Source organism: Eretmochelys imbricata, chromosome 14 (genome assembly GCF_965152235.1).
Source record: "Eretmochelys imbricata isolate rEreImb1 chromosome 14, rEreImb1.hap1, whole genome shotgun sequence".
NCBI classification, from domain to species: domain Eukaryota; kingdom Metazoa; phylum Chordata; order Testudines; family Cheloniidae; genus Eretmochelys; species Eretmochelys imbricata.
The window spans coordinates 30,268,717-30,281,040 of NC_135585.1; the positions used below are offsets into that span (position 1 = coordinate 30,268,717).

General features: G+C 48.1%; 1 pseudogene; it reads left to right on the forward strand.

Moving 5' to 3' along the window:
• The first annotated feature begins 365 nt into the window (after window positions 1-365).
• Window positions 366-12,324, forward strand: part of LOC144274989 (zinc finger protein RFP-like) — a 38,136-nt pseudogene continuing 26,177 nt past the window's right edge.

Below are 12,324 nucleotides of genomic sequence, written 5' to 3' on the forward strand. Positions count from 1 at the left end.
TGCAACACTCTCACCGCGAGGACCTCACTTAGGGAAGACGAACCCAACCCACGGCTGACTGAGCTGGATTCCAGGTTCCCTCCTTCATCTGTAATGCCCTATCGGGCTGACCTGTCGCACTGGCCTCTCCCCCATTGGCCCTGGGCACTGTCAGTCTCAGAGTCCTGGTTTCTTCCCCTCTCCTTGCTTTGGGTGTTGGGAGAGGGATTGGGCAACAGGGAGCCAATCATGTTCTCCGGCAGGACATTTAAAAAAAAAAAAAAAAAAAAAAGCAGCCAAAAAAGCCCCCAAAGAAGCCACATGAAAAACGCCCTGTTGGGGTTAAGCCACATCTTAGATCCCTGTGACACTCTCTGCAGGGAGCCATGGCTGCAGTGAATCCTCTGAAAAGCTTCCGAGATGAAGCAACTTGCTCCATCTGTCTGAGTTTTTATAAGGATCCCGTGTTTTTAGATTGCGGGCACAGTTTCTGCCAAGCCTGCATCGCCCAGTGCTGGGAGGTATCGGATACAGCTGTCTCCTGTCCTCAGTGCAGAGAGACCTTTCCCCAGAGGACCCTCAGGCCGAACAGACAACTGGGGAACTTTGTAGAAATAGCCAAGCAGCTGAGTTTCCAAACAGCAGCAGGAGAAGTTGGTGCAAGGTGCACCAGGAGCCTTTCAAACTCTTCTGTAACCAGGACCAAATGCTCATCTGTGTGATCTGCAGAGAGTCCCGGGCTCACCGTACTCACAGGGTGGTCCCCACAGAGGAGGCTGCCCAGGCCTAGAAGGTAGGAATCTGCTGTGCAGGGTAATTACTTCGGTTTGGGCATGTTTGCAATTTGTATTACAATAGCTCCTAAAGGCACCGAGATCAGGGCCCTTGTTGTGCGAGGCTCTGTACAAACACACAGACAGTCTAAACCAGTGGTCCCCAAATTTTTCCCCTCAGGCTCTCCCTTACCCTGGCTATGGCCCCCTACCCGCAGCTGCGGTTAGGAGCTGTGATTGGGGCCACAGTCAGAGGCTGGGGCCACAGCTGTGGGGGTGTCTTGGGGTTGGAAGTGGGGCTGCCGGGAGTCGGGGGCTCAAACTGGGTTTGGGAGCAGAGCCAGGGTCAAGACTGGGGCTGGGAGTGGAGCTGGGGTAGGAGCCAGGGCCAAGGGGGCCATAGCAGATCTGAGGGGCACTCCCTTCCTGCCCCTTGTGGGGGCTGGTCTTGGCCCTGCCATGCTCCCTCAAATGTTCCTCCATGCTCCAGTTTGGGGACCACTGATGTAAACAGTCAAGATAGACAAAGGCTGGGGATTCTGAAAGGTACTTAAGGTGTCTATACCCCAGATTTAAGTGGATAAATCTGGAGTTTAGGCACCTAAATGCCAGTTTTCGGCTCCACTGCAATCCCCAGAATTCCTGTAGGAGCCCAAAAAGAAAAGGAGTACTTGTGGCACCTTAGAGACTAACCAATTTATTTGAGCATAAGCTTTCGTGAGCTACAGCTCACTTCATCGGATGCATAAAAGTGGAAAATGCAGTGAGAATGTTTTTATACACACAGAGCATGAAAAAATGGGTGTTTATCACTTCAAAAGGTTTTCTTCCCCCACCCTACTCTCCTGCTGGTAATAGCTTATCTAAAGTGATCACTCTCCTTACAATGTGTATGATAATCCACTTTTATGCATCCGATGAAGTGAGCTGCAGCTCACGAAAGCTTATGCTCAAATAAATTGGTTAGTCGCTAAGGTGCGACAAGTACTCCTTTTCTTTTTGCGAATACAGACTAACACGGCTGCTACTCTGAAACCTGTCATTATGGAGGAGCCCAGACTCACTCAGTGCCTGTGTATTCAGGGTACAACTTCTTTCAGTGCCTGTGTTTCTGTCTCTGGGCATGTGCACAGCTACCCCCCATGGCATCTGGCTGCCTGTCTCCTGGCCACACCCAGAGCAATCCATGAGCTGGGGAAAACCAGGCATTCTGCTTCTCTCCTCTACGGGGCCTGATCTGGTGGGCATGCTCGGAGACAAATCAAAGGAGTGGGAGGGAAACAGAGGCACAGACGCGGCAGTGACTTAACCAAGCTCACAAAGCAGCTCAGTAGGAGAGCCAGGAATTAAACCCTGGCCTCCCCATGCCCATCCTAGTACCCTAGCCACTAGACCACACCGCCTCTCATCACTCCTGTCATGCAGTTCTCTACCGTCACATTACCAACATCTCAGCACAGCTGCAGACTGGAGGCGTAGCGCCCCAGCTTGAGCATTTCACAGCTGATGACCGCTGCTTTCAGGCGAGCCACAGGAAAATAACACATGGTCAGCAGTGTTCTCAAGGAGTTTGTTCTCTGCTACTTTCTGACGCATAAGGTGCCCTGAAAGATTTCTGTTTAAGAAACAAAGGTTAATCTGCGTAACTTTTTCCTCAAGGAAAAACCAGGATGATGAATTCCCGTTTTCCCGGGTTTGCTGAAGGATGGTCACTTCGCTGCTCCTGAAGCAGAAATCATGGGCGACGGGTATGACGGGCCAGGGGAGGCACAGCCCTGCCTGTCCCCCTCCACCCCCAGACTCCCTCTTGCTTCCTGCCGGGGATCTGCAGCTCTTCCCCCGTGGCTGGTCTGGGGGGGCCTGTGGCAGAAGGGGCTGGACTGGGGGTTAGCCTCCCTGAACCAGTGGCTCACGTCCTGCCCATACAATCTTTGAAGTTTTGCAACCTTCTAGGGCCCATGAAGCCCAAGTGGATTGGAACCTTAAAAAGCCTGTTGGACAGAGCAATCCCCTCGGGGCAGAATCCGCTGTGCTGTACGCCACTCTAGCTGTAAGGACGAAGTGGGCTGTAGTAGTGCCACAATAAGATTAAAGGAAGAAAATGGCTGATTCCCAGGACCATGTTGAAGAAGCCCTTTCCCCCATGCTGAACAATCGAGCACAATATTTATGCACCTTGTGAGTGTGTTGGATTTTTAACCAGGAGTCTCTTTCTCCCAAGTGTTCATTAGGCACCGGAGTTTAATGTACTATTTTTTTTTAAAAGTGTGTTAAACATTCTTACCAAAACTCCCTTCCCTTTAAGTTGCTCAGCTTTAACTCTCTGATGTCCAGCTTTCTTCATATAGTTTTCTCTGTCATTGCCTGGGAGCAGGGCACCCTACCCTACACTGCTGCAAAATGGATACGACTTCAACCCTTTGTCCTGCAGCACTTGGAGTATTTGCTGGAGGCAAAGGGCTGTTCTAGACAGAGTCCCTAGGTCTCTATATTAGGTCTGGTGCCCCCAAAGGCCTCTCTCTTCCCTGGCAGCATGACATATACAGCATAGAAAGAAAGTAAGCAGGGCTGAGAATGGGGCCTGAGATGCCCAGCTGCCATGAAATGAACGGGAGCTGTGCTTTTAAATCCTCTCTGTGGCTCTGCAACACCTCACCCCCGGGGAATTACAGAAGAAGATCCTTGGAGCACATTTTCAAGAGCACCAACTGACTTTAGAGCCGAAGTCCCATTTGCAAAGGAGATTTAGGCCCGAATCCCCAAATGCACTTGGGTGTTGTGATGCTCAGCACTGCAATGCCTAACTTTTAGACACCTAGAAAATCACTAAGGACATAAGAACGGCTGCACTGAGTCAGACCAGTGGTCCATGTAGCCCAGTATCGTGTCTTCCAACAGTGGCCAATGCCAGGTGCCCCAGAGGGAATGAACAGAACCCGGCAGTTACCAAAGGATTAATTCCCTGTTGCCCAGTCCCAACATCTGACAATCAGACAAGCCCTTACGGTTGCCGGCCTGTAATTGCCAGGATTTCCTCTGGAGCCTTTTTAAAAAAGCTGGCTTTCCATCAGCTATCCTCCAGTCATCTGGTACAGTTTGGAACAACAAATCCTGAATTAGGCATTTGGGGGGAGAGAGGCATCCACAAAAGCCAGCATGCTAGCTGGGGAGACTAGCCCTCCGGAGATACTGATAAGAGGAGTGTGTCCTAAGCCCCAACTCCCCCAGAGTTTGGTGTAGGAATGGGCCTATCTCTGATCCACACCTGGGAACCCCTCTCCTGGAGTCGAGTGGCTTAGCTACCTAAGCTGTTTCATTCAAGATGGAGTTCTGCACCTGTGTTGCTCCGCACAACGTGGCCGGGGAAGAATCATAGAATCCTAGAATATCAGGGTTGGAAGGGACCTCAGGAGGTCATCTAGTCCAACCCCCTGCTCAAAGCAGGACCAATCCCCAATTAAATCATCCCAGCCAGGGCTTTGTCAAGCCTGACCTTAAAGACTTCTAAGGAAAGAGATTCTACCACCTCCCTAGGTAACGCATTCCAGTGTTTGACCACCCTCCTAGTGAAAAAGTTTTTCCTAATATCCAACCTAAACCTCTCCCACTGCAACTTGAGACCATTACTCCTTGTCCTATCCTCTTCTACCACTGAGAATAGTCTAGAACCTTCCTCTCTGGAACCACCTCTCAGGTAGTTGAAAGCAGCTATCAAATCCCCCCTCATTCTTCTCTTCTGCAGACTAAACAATCCCAGTTTCCTCAGCCTCTCCTCATAAGTCATGTGTTCCAGACCCCTAATAATTTTTGTTGCCCTTCGCTGGACTCTCTCCAATTTATCCACATCCTTCTTGTAGTGTGGGGCCCAAAACTGGACACACTACTCCAGATGAGGCCTCACCAATGTCAAATAGAGGGGAACGATCACGTCCCTCGATCTGCTCGCTATGCCCCTACTTATACATCCCAAAATGCCATTGGCCTTCTTGGCAACAAGGGCACACTGCTGACTCATATCCAGCTTCTCATCCACTGTCACCCCTAGGTTGAAGACTTTCTTCATAACCATTAGCCTGGGGGTAGGGCACTCACCTTGTATGTGGGAGACTCCAGTTCAAGTTCTCCCTCTGCCTGGTGAGGAGAAGAGATTTGAGTCTCCCACCTCTCAAGAGTCAATTGTGACATTGCCATGAGCACCGTCCTAGAGCAACTTGAGAGGGAGATGGAGAATCAATGGTAGCTGAGAACCCAACTTCATGAGACTTCTTTGAAAATCCCAGCTTCAGATAATGAAATCAGCACTGCAATGTATATAAATTGCACAGAGGACAGACTCCTTAGCAGGTTGACCTTCCCCTCCACCCCCAACATTGTTTTTCTTGCCTCAGGAACAAATTCAAACCCAGTTGAACACACTGAAGCAAGAGAGAGGAGAACTTCTGGAGTGGAAACAGGATGCAGAAACGTAAAGCCAGGAATATCTGGTAGGTCCCCATTGTTATGGTCCAGAAGTTACATCAGTCAGGGGTGATATTTCTCTCTGTGGGGAGAGTGTCAGCCCTTGTCTACACGCAGCACTGCTTTGATTTAGCTATGGCTACATCTACACGGCACACCGCTGGGGGCATCCTGTAGGGTATGTGTAGCTACACAGCACAGTGAGAAACAGGCTGTGTCCACACTGTCATGTGTAGCTACATGTGTGAATAAAAGACTCCAGCAGGGGGAGGCAGCGGAGTAGCCGGAGCCTTCCTCCACTCCCTGGAGCCTTTTCCTGTGGTGGGGAAAGGCTCTGGCACTGGGAAGCAGCGGGACACTCAGTGTAGATGGGGGAGGCCCTGCTTGGGGGTGTATAGAGCCCTGTGGTTAGGGTTTATACCCAGAGGGTTCAGGCATATCGCGACTCCACTTGCTTAAGCCATGCCTCGCCATCTACACTGCTATTTATGCCCATGTTAGCGGGTGCATATAGTGTACGTCCTCTACACACTACCACAACATTTGTGTAGTACAGATGTACCTCAAATCACTTTTTAATGTAATGTCTTTGTTCTGGTGCAAGGCCCTCACAGGCAAACATTTTGAACCTAGTTTAATTTGACCCTAGTGTGGTGTGTAGGGTTCACCTTGTCCAGTTAAACTGAGATAAAATGTGCTAACTGGGAGCAAGGTCAAGCTCAGATCAGGGTTAGCTGTGATGTATTGGGGACCGAGAGACTTTGTCCGTTGGACCATATGAACTGGAACCATAAACGCACTGAACGTTAAATCTCACAAAATGAGGGTCAATCCATCCTTATGATTGTATCCGCCCATTATATACCACACCTGAACATAGCTATTATATGAACAACGCACCCTCATGTCTCAATGTCTGTACTTTGACCCCTTAACCTCTTACCCCCAATCGGGGATATTGCAGAGTATGTATTCCTTACGCCACTCAATCTGAAACCGAACTTCGCTCCTCTTGATAATCCGTAGATTATTCCCTGGTATCCAGAAACGTCTACTCCAGGGGTTCTCAAACTGGGGGTCGGGACCCCTCAGGGGGTCGCATGGTTATTACATGGGGGGTCGTGAGCTGTCAACCTCCACCCCAAACCCCGCTTTTCCTCCAGCATTTATAATGGTGTTAAAAATATTCAAAAGTGTTTTTAATTTATTAGGGGGGGTCACACTCAGAGGCTTGCTATGTGAAAGGGGTCGCCAGTAAAAAAGTTTGAGAACCACTGTTCTGCTCTGTACCGTTCATGGTTTTTTTTAAACATCATCTTGATAACCTCAAGCACTTTGTCTCTTGTTGAGACACCCTTGCAGGGTGTGATCATGTTTATCTTTGTTTATCATCCCTGTGGGCTGATTCCTCCACTGGCTTCCAGTTTCAACTCAAAGCACTGATCTTATTCCCCACACATCCAGGTACAAACACTGATTTCAGGGGAGATTTTCAAAGGCACGTATGGTGATTAGGTGCCTAATTCACATGGACTGTCAGTAGGACTTAGGCATCCAGTGGCTGTTTTGTATCTCAGAAATCTTCCTCCTGAATCTCCACCAGGCACAACTGGTTTCCTCTGGGACACTGTAATTAACAGAATGCCAGATGAAACATGCAAAAGCTGGAGAAGAAGCATTTTGCATGGTGTGTTTTGTAACTGGTGTTTTATGTGGATAACCAGCAGAACCCTTTCCTTCTTCAGTCTTCTCCACAACTCTCTGCCAACGTATTTCTGATTCTGAGTCAGACCTTCCCCCTTCCAACCTTTCTGCTATTGGAAGATTCTAGATGATCAACAGAATATACTAAGCCACTCAGACCTGAAAACTCATCATTTTAGAGAGATTGGGTGCCATTTTCAGAAGTGCCTAAGTGATTTCGGAGCCTAGGGTTAACAATTTTGCAAGTGGTTAAGGGCCAGATTCTCAAAGGTATTTAGGGGCTTAAAATGCAGGGAGAGCTGTCCTATTTTCAAAAGTCACTTTCAAAGAAACTTAGGCTCCTTAGCATCCAAAGTGACCTTTTGAAAATGGGAACTGGAGGCGTACGTCCCGAAGGCACTTCGGAACATGTTGTTCATTCAGGCCAGCTGAGAGACTGTCAGGCATATTCTCCTGAAATCTCAACCATGTGTTTGTAGTAGGTTGATATGAAAAGAGGGCTCTAAGAACTGTTCCTATCAGGGACATGGGGAGAGTCTGGGATGTCCAACTTTCTCATTTGTGAAAACCGGATGCTGAGCACCGGAACCTGCCCTGTGCCCTGCCGCCACTTTCCCTCGAGGTCCCGCCCCCCACTCCTCTGTCCCTCTCCCACTGTCGCTTGCTGCTCTCTCCACCTCCCTCCCCCTGCCAGCTGAGCAGAGCTCTAGGGGTGTGGTGGAGGTGACTGGGGCAGGGTGGGAGAGGGAGAGCCACACTCCAGGGGTGGAGGGGTGATTGGAGCAGGATGGGGGAGATGCCGGTACTTTTCTCCCGCCCATGGAGCCATCCTCCAGGCTCCAGCAGCAGCTGCTGCTCTTCTCGCCCTCTGGTGGTGGAAGCCAGTTACTGTGGGTAACCGGACTTCTCATGTCCAGTCAGCAGTGCTGACCGGACACTGCTAGGTTTCCCTTTTGACTGGACTTCCCAGTTGAAAACTGGACATCTGGCAACCCTTGTCCTTGATCTGTCCTTTCCTGTTCGTGTCCCTTCATTATAGGGAAAGATAGAAGATGAGAGGCAGAAGATCATGTCTGAATTTGAGCAACTGCGGCAGTTCCTGGATGAGCAAGAGTGACTCCTGCTGGCCCAACTGGAAGAGCTGGACAAGGAAACTGTGAAGATACAGGATGAAACTGTACCAAACTGTCTGAAAAGATTTCCCGTCTCGGTGACTTGATCAGTGAGATAGAAGAGAAGTGTCAGCAGCCAACAAGTGAATTCCTGCAGGTGAGACAGTTAGAGACACCCAGATCCCTGCCCAGGGAAGGGAGCGATTCTGATTGATTAGCTTTGGAGTTTATTAAGTTCTTGGAGAGGTCCTACTCCACAATGGAGACTGTCAGTGTGTCCTTTAGCGAAGTGAGGGAAAACAAAATGTGACATTTCTAATATTTCCAATGTGGAAACAGTTTTGCTGTTTTAAAGGCAGATGGTTCAGGCCTTTTTGAGACATCCTGTGTAAGCCCCTTCATTTTCAGTTTAAACCAATTTTTACCAAAAAATTTCTGGGTTTTACAAAAAAGTATTATTGAGGTTTTTCTGATTTTCATCCTACTTTTTTATCATTCAAATATATACAAAAAACTTGTTTTATTAAGAAAATACAATACATTGCATGAGATCTCTGTATTACGATAATACATTAGTCTGTGTGTATATGCAAAGCTGCCTGCTGAAGTAAGAACGTATTGTTCTAGAAGATGCACACAATAAACCAACAGGCACGCACGCAAGCTCTGAAGTGTGTGTGCGTCTGAACCTACTGATAAAACACACGCCCACCAAGTAGACATTTCAAACTGTTAGTAGACAATGGGTTAAAGATTTGACGCACTAAAATGGGAAGAAAATGAAAATCTACATCAGAATACATTTCAGAACACAAAGAAGTATTCAAGAGGGTTAAAGAAACAACAACAGGAGAAAAGGATGAAGTTGAGCGTATGCGCTGCAAATGGTGTGGCCCAATTATCGAAGGTGAATATTTATAGACTAATCGTTCTAAGCAAAGCTTTTGATACGGTCTCCCACAGCATTCTTGCCAGCAAGTTAAAGAAGTATGGGCTGGATGAATGGACTATAAGGTGGATAGAAAGCTGACTAGATTGTCGGGCTCAACAGGTAGTGATCGATGGCTCCATATCTAGTTGGCAGCCAGTGTCAAGCAGAGTGCCCCAAGGGTCAGTCCTGGGGCCGGTTTTGTTCAATATCTTCATTAATGATCTGGAGGATGGTGTGGATTGCACCCTCAGCAATTGCACCTGCAGATGACACTAAACTGGGAGGAGGGGTAGATATGCTGGAGGGTAGGGATAGGATACAGAGGGACCTAGACAAATTAGAGGATTGGGCCAAAAGAAATCTGATGAGGTTCAACAAGGACAAGTGCACTTAGGACAGAAGAATCCCATGCACTGCTACAAACTAGGGACCGAATGGCTAGGCAGCAGTTCTGCAGAAAAGGACCTAGGGGTTACAGTGGACGAGAAGCTGGATATGAGTCAACAATCTGCCCTTGTTGTGAAGAAGTCCAACGGCATTTTGGGCTGTATAAGTAGGGGCATTGCCAGCAGATTGAGGGACGTAATCATTCCCATCTATTCGGCATTGGTGAGACCTCATCTGGAGTACCGTGTCCAGTTTTGGGCCCCCCACTACAAGAAGGATGTGGAAAAATTGGAAAGAGTCCAGCGGAGGGCTGCAAAAATGATTAGGGGGCTGGAGCACATGACTTATGAGAAGAGGCTGAGGGAACGGGGATTGTTTAGTCTGCAGAAGAGCAGAATGGGGGAGGATTTTTTGATAGCTGCGTTCAACTACCTGAAAGGGGGTTCCAAAGAGGATGGATCTAGACTGTTCTCAGTGGTAACCAGATGCCAGAACAAGGAGTAATGGTCTGAAGTTGCAGTGGGGGAAGTTTAGGTTGGATATTAGGAAAAACTTTTTCAGTAGGAGGGTGGTGAAGCACTGGAATGGGTTACCTAGGGAGGTGGTGGAATCTTCTTCCTTAGAGGCTTTTAGGGTCAGGCTTGACAAAGCCCTGGCTGCGATGATTTAGATGGGGAGTGGCCCTGCTTTGAGCAGGGGCTTGGACTAGATGACCTCCTGAGGTCCCTTCCAACCCTGATATTCTATGATTCTACACCAGTAACCTGTTTGTTCAAATGAAAGGTTTTATTTGGGGATTACAGATATATTGTTTTCTTAAACTCAGGGGGGCCCTTGTGCTTTGAGTTCTGTTTTAGTTCTGCAGCAAACCACAGGGATGAACAGAATTCAAAGCATTCATCTACTGAATACTTTTTCTCCCTGTCTTTCCATCCACCAAAACAAACCCCGATATTTAACCAGAAAACTTAATAGTTTTCTGCACTGATTTGCACCTGTTTTTATTGTGGTAATAAACACTGATAAAATCTCAGGAAAAATTAACTAAAATAAAAACTGAAAATGAAGGGCCCTAACGATATGAAAGCAATAAAAGGCACAACTCCACTTTCTAGGAAGTGGGAGATTAGGAAAGCAAAGTTCTTTGCAGGGCCTATTAAGAAATGAGAATGAATCCAGCTTCCAGAACTGCTGAGTATAATTGCATACATGGAGAAAGGCAAACGCTCTGGACACAGCAGTTGCATGTGGCAGTCAAGGATTCATGCGTCTGATCAGTCTGTTTGAGCAAATGCCATAGAATTTAGAAGGAGAAAACCCACAGTCATGGTGTGTGCTTAGGGGTCCCATTCCATTGAAATCTGTGAATGGACTTTTGAAGTTGCTAACTGCAGAGAACTGCATCTCGAGCTCAACTAGGGATGGCAAAGCAAGTCCCCTGCAGAGCAGGAGCGATCCGCATCTTGTGGCACTTGGGACTGAACTCTTTCTCTTTTCTAGGTTTCAGAGTAACAGCCGTGTTAGTCTGTATTCGCAAAAAGAAAAGTATCTGATGAAGTGAGCTGTAGCTCACGAAATCTCATGCTCAAATAAATTGGTTAGTCTCTAAGGTGCCACAAGTACTCCTTTTCTCTTTTCTAGGACATCAAAAGCACCTGGAGCAGGTACGTGACTCCTTCCCACTCCCCCTCACACGTCGTGATGCTAGAAGGGGATTTCCCCCCAGGGTCAGATTTTGCAGGGCAGTTAGTCACCTGAGATGTAGCTAGGCACTTGGTGGGGTTTTCCAAAGCAGCTAAGCGAGTTAGGCACTTCCCATTGTGATCATTGGCAGTTGGGAGCCTGACTTGGTTAGGTGCTTTGGAAAATCCCAAGAGGCACCTTTAAAAATCAAACCTTAAGTGACTTGCCCAAGGTCATGCAGGGAGGCTGTGGCAGAGCAGGGAGTGGAAAATAGGCTTCCAGAGTCCTACAGCAACCCCTTAACCACTGGAGCATCCTTTCCCATGAGATTAGGCCCTTCTCTCTGAGGGGCAGCCTATGGATCCCTTACTCTTTAACTCCCATTGGAGGAGCTAGGCATTTAAAAACTCCAGTGAGGAGATGAATTGTCTCACCAGTGGGAGTTAGAGGCTCTCATTGAGCCCACAAGAGAGCAGCCTCTGGTAGCTCATTCTCAAGAAAGAAAAGATTTAGGGTGTTTCCCCCTTCCCCCCCCCCAGGTGTGAGAAAGTGAAATTCGAGAAACCAATGGCTGTGTCACAGGATGTGAGCGAGAGAATTGGCGTCTCTTTCCAAAGAAATGTTTGTCTACAGGAGGCTCTGAAGAAATTCAAAGGTAACTTAACAGTTATTTGGGTTCATGATATGGTGATGGCACATCGAGGTGTGCCTCTGACTGTGGAAGGAGATGGACTCTGGCCTATTAGTTCTCAGCTCGTCACAGCTAGACGTCTGTGGGTGGGATGGGGAGGGCTCAGGGCTGATGCCAGTTCGCCAGGCCTCCACTTGGATTGTCTCAGACCCAACCATGGGTGTCAAAATTGGCCACTCAGAATTTCAGAGACACACAATCGCCAGATGTTTTAGAAAATGTTGAATTTAACCTCCATGGCTGGGATTTTCCAAGGGACCTAAGGGATTTAGGCCCCATCTCTCTCTGACTGTCAATGGGAGTTGGCCACCACATGGCCTCAGCCCTTTTGAAAATCCCAGACTCTGTACCTCAAGTTCCTCCATCTTGAAAAAGGAAGAAATAATGGCCAACCTACCTTGTGCTAATTAGTGAATGCCACCAAGTGCTTTGAGATCGTTGGAGTAAGGCAGGAGATGGACGATATATTTTGGACGATGATTTCACTTTAGTTTGGTCTCACTGGAAAGGTCTCCCCATTCCAATCTGCCTCTCGTTCTGTGGTCTTTTCCTTTGGGCTGTCTCTCAGAATTACAGCACGGTTCCATGCCGTGCTGCGACAGCCGT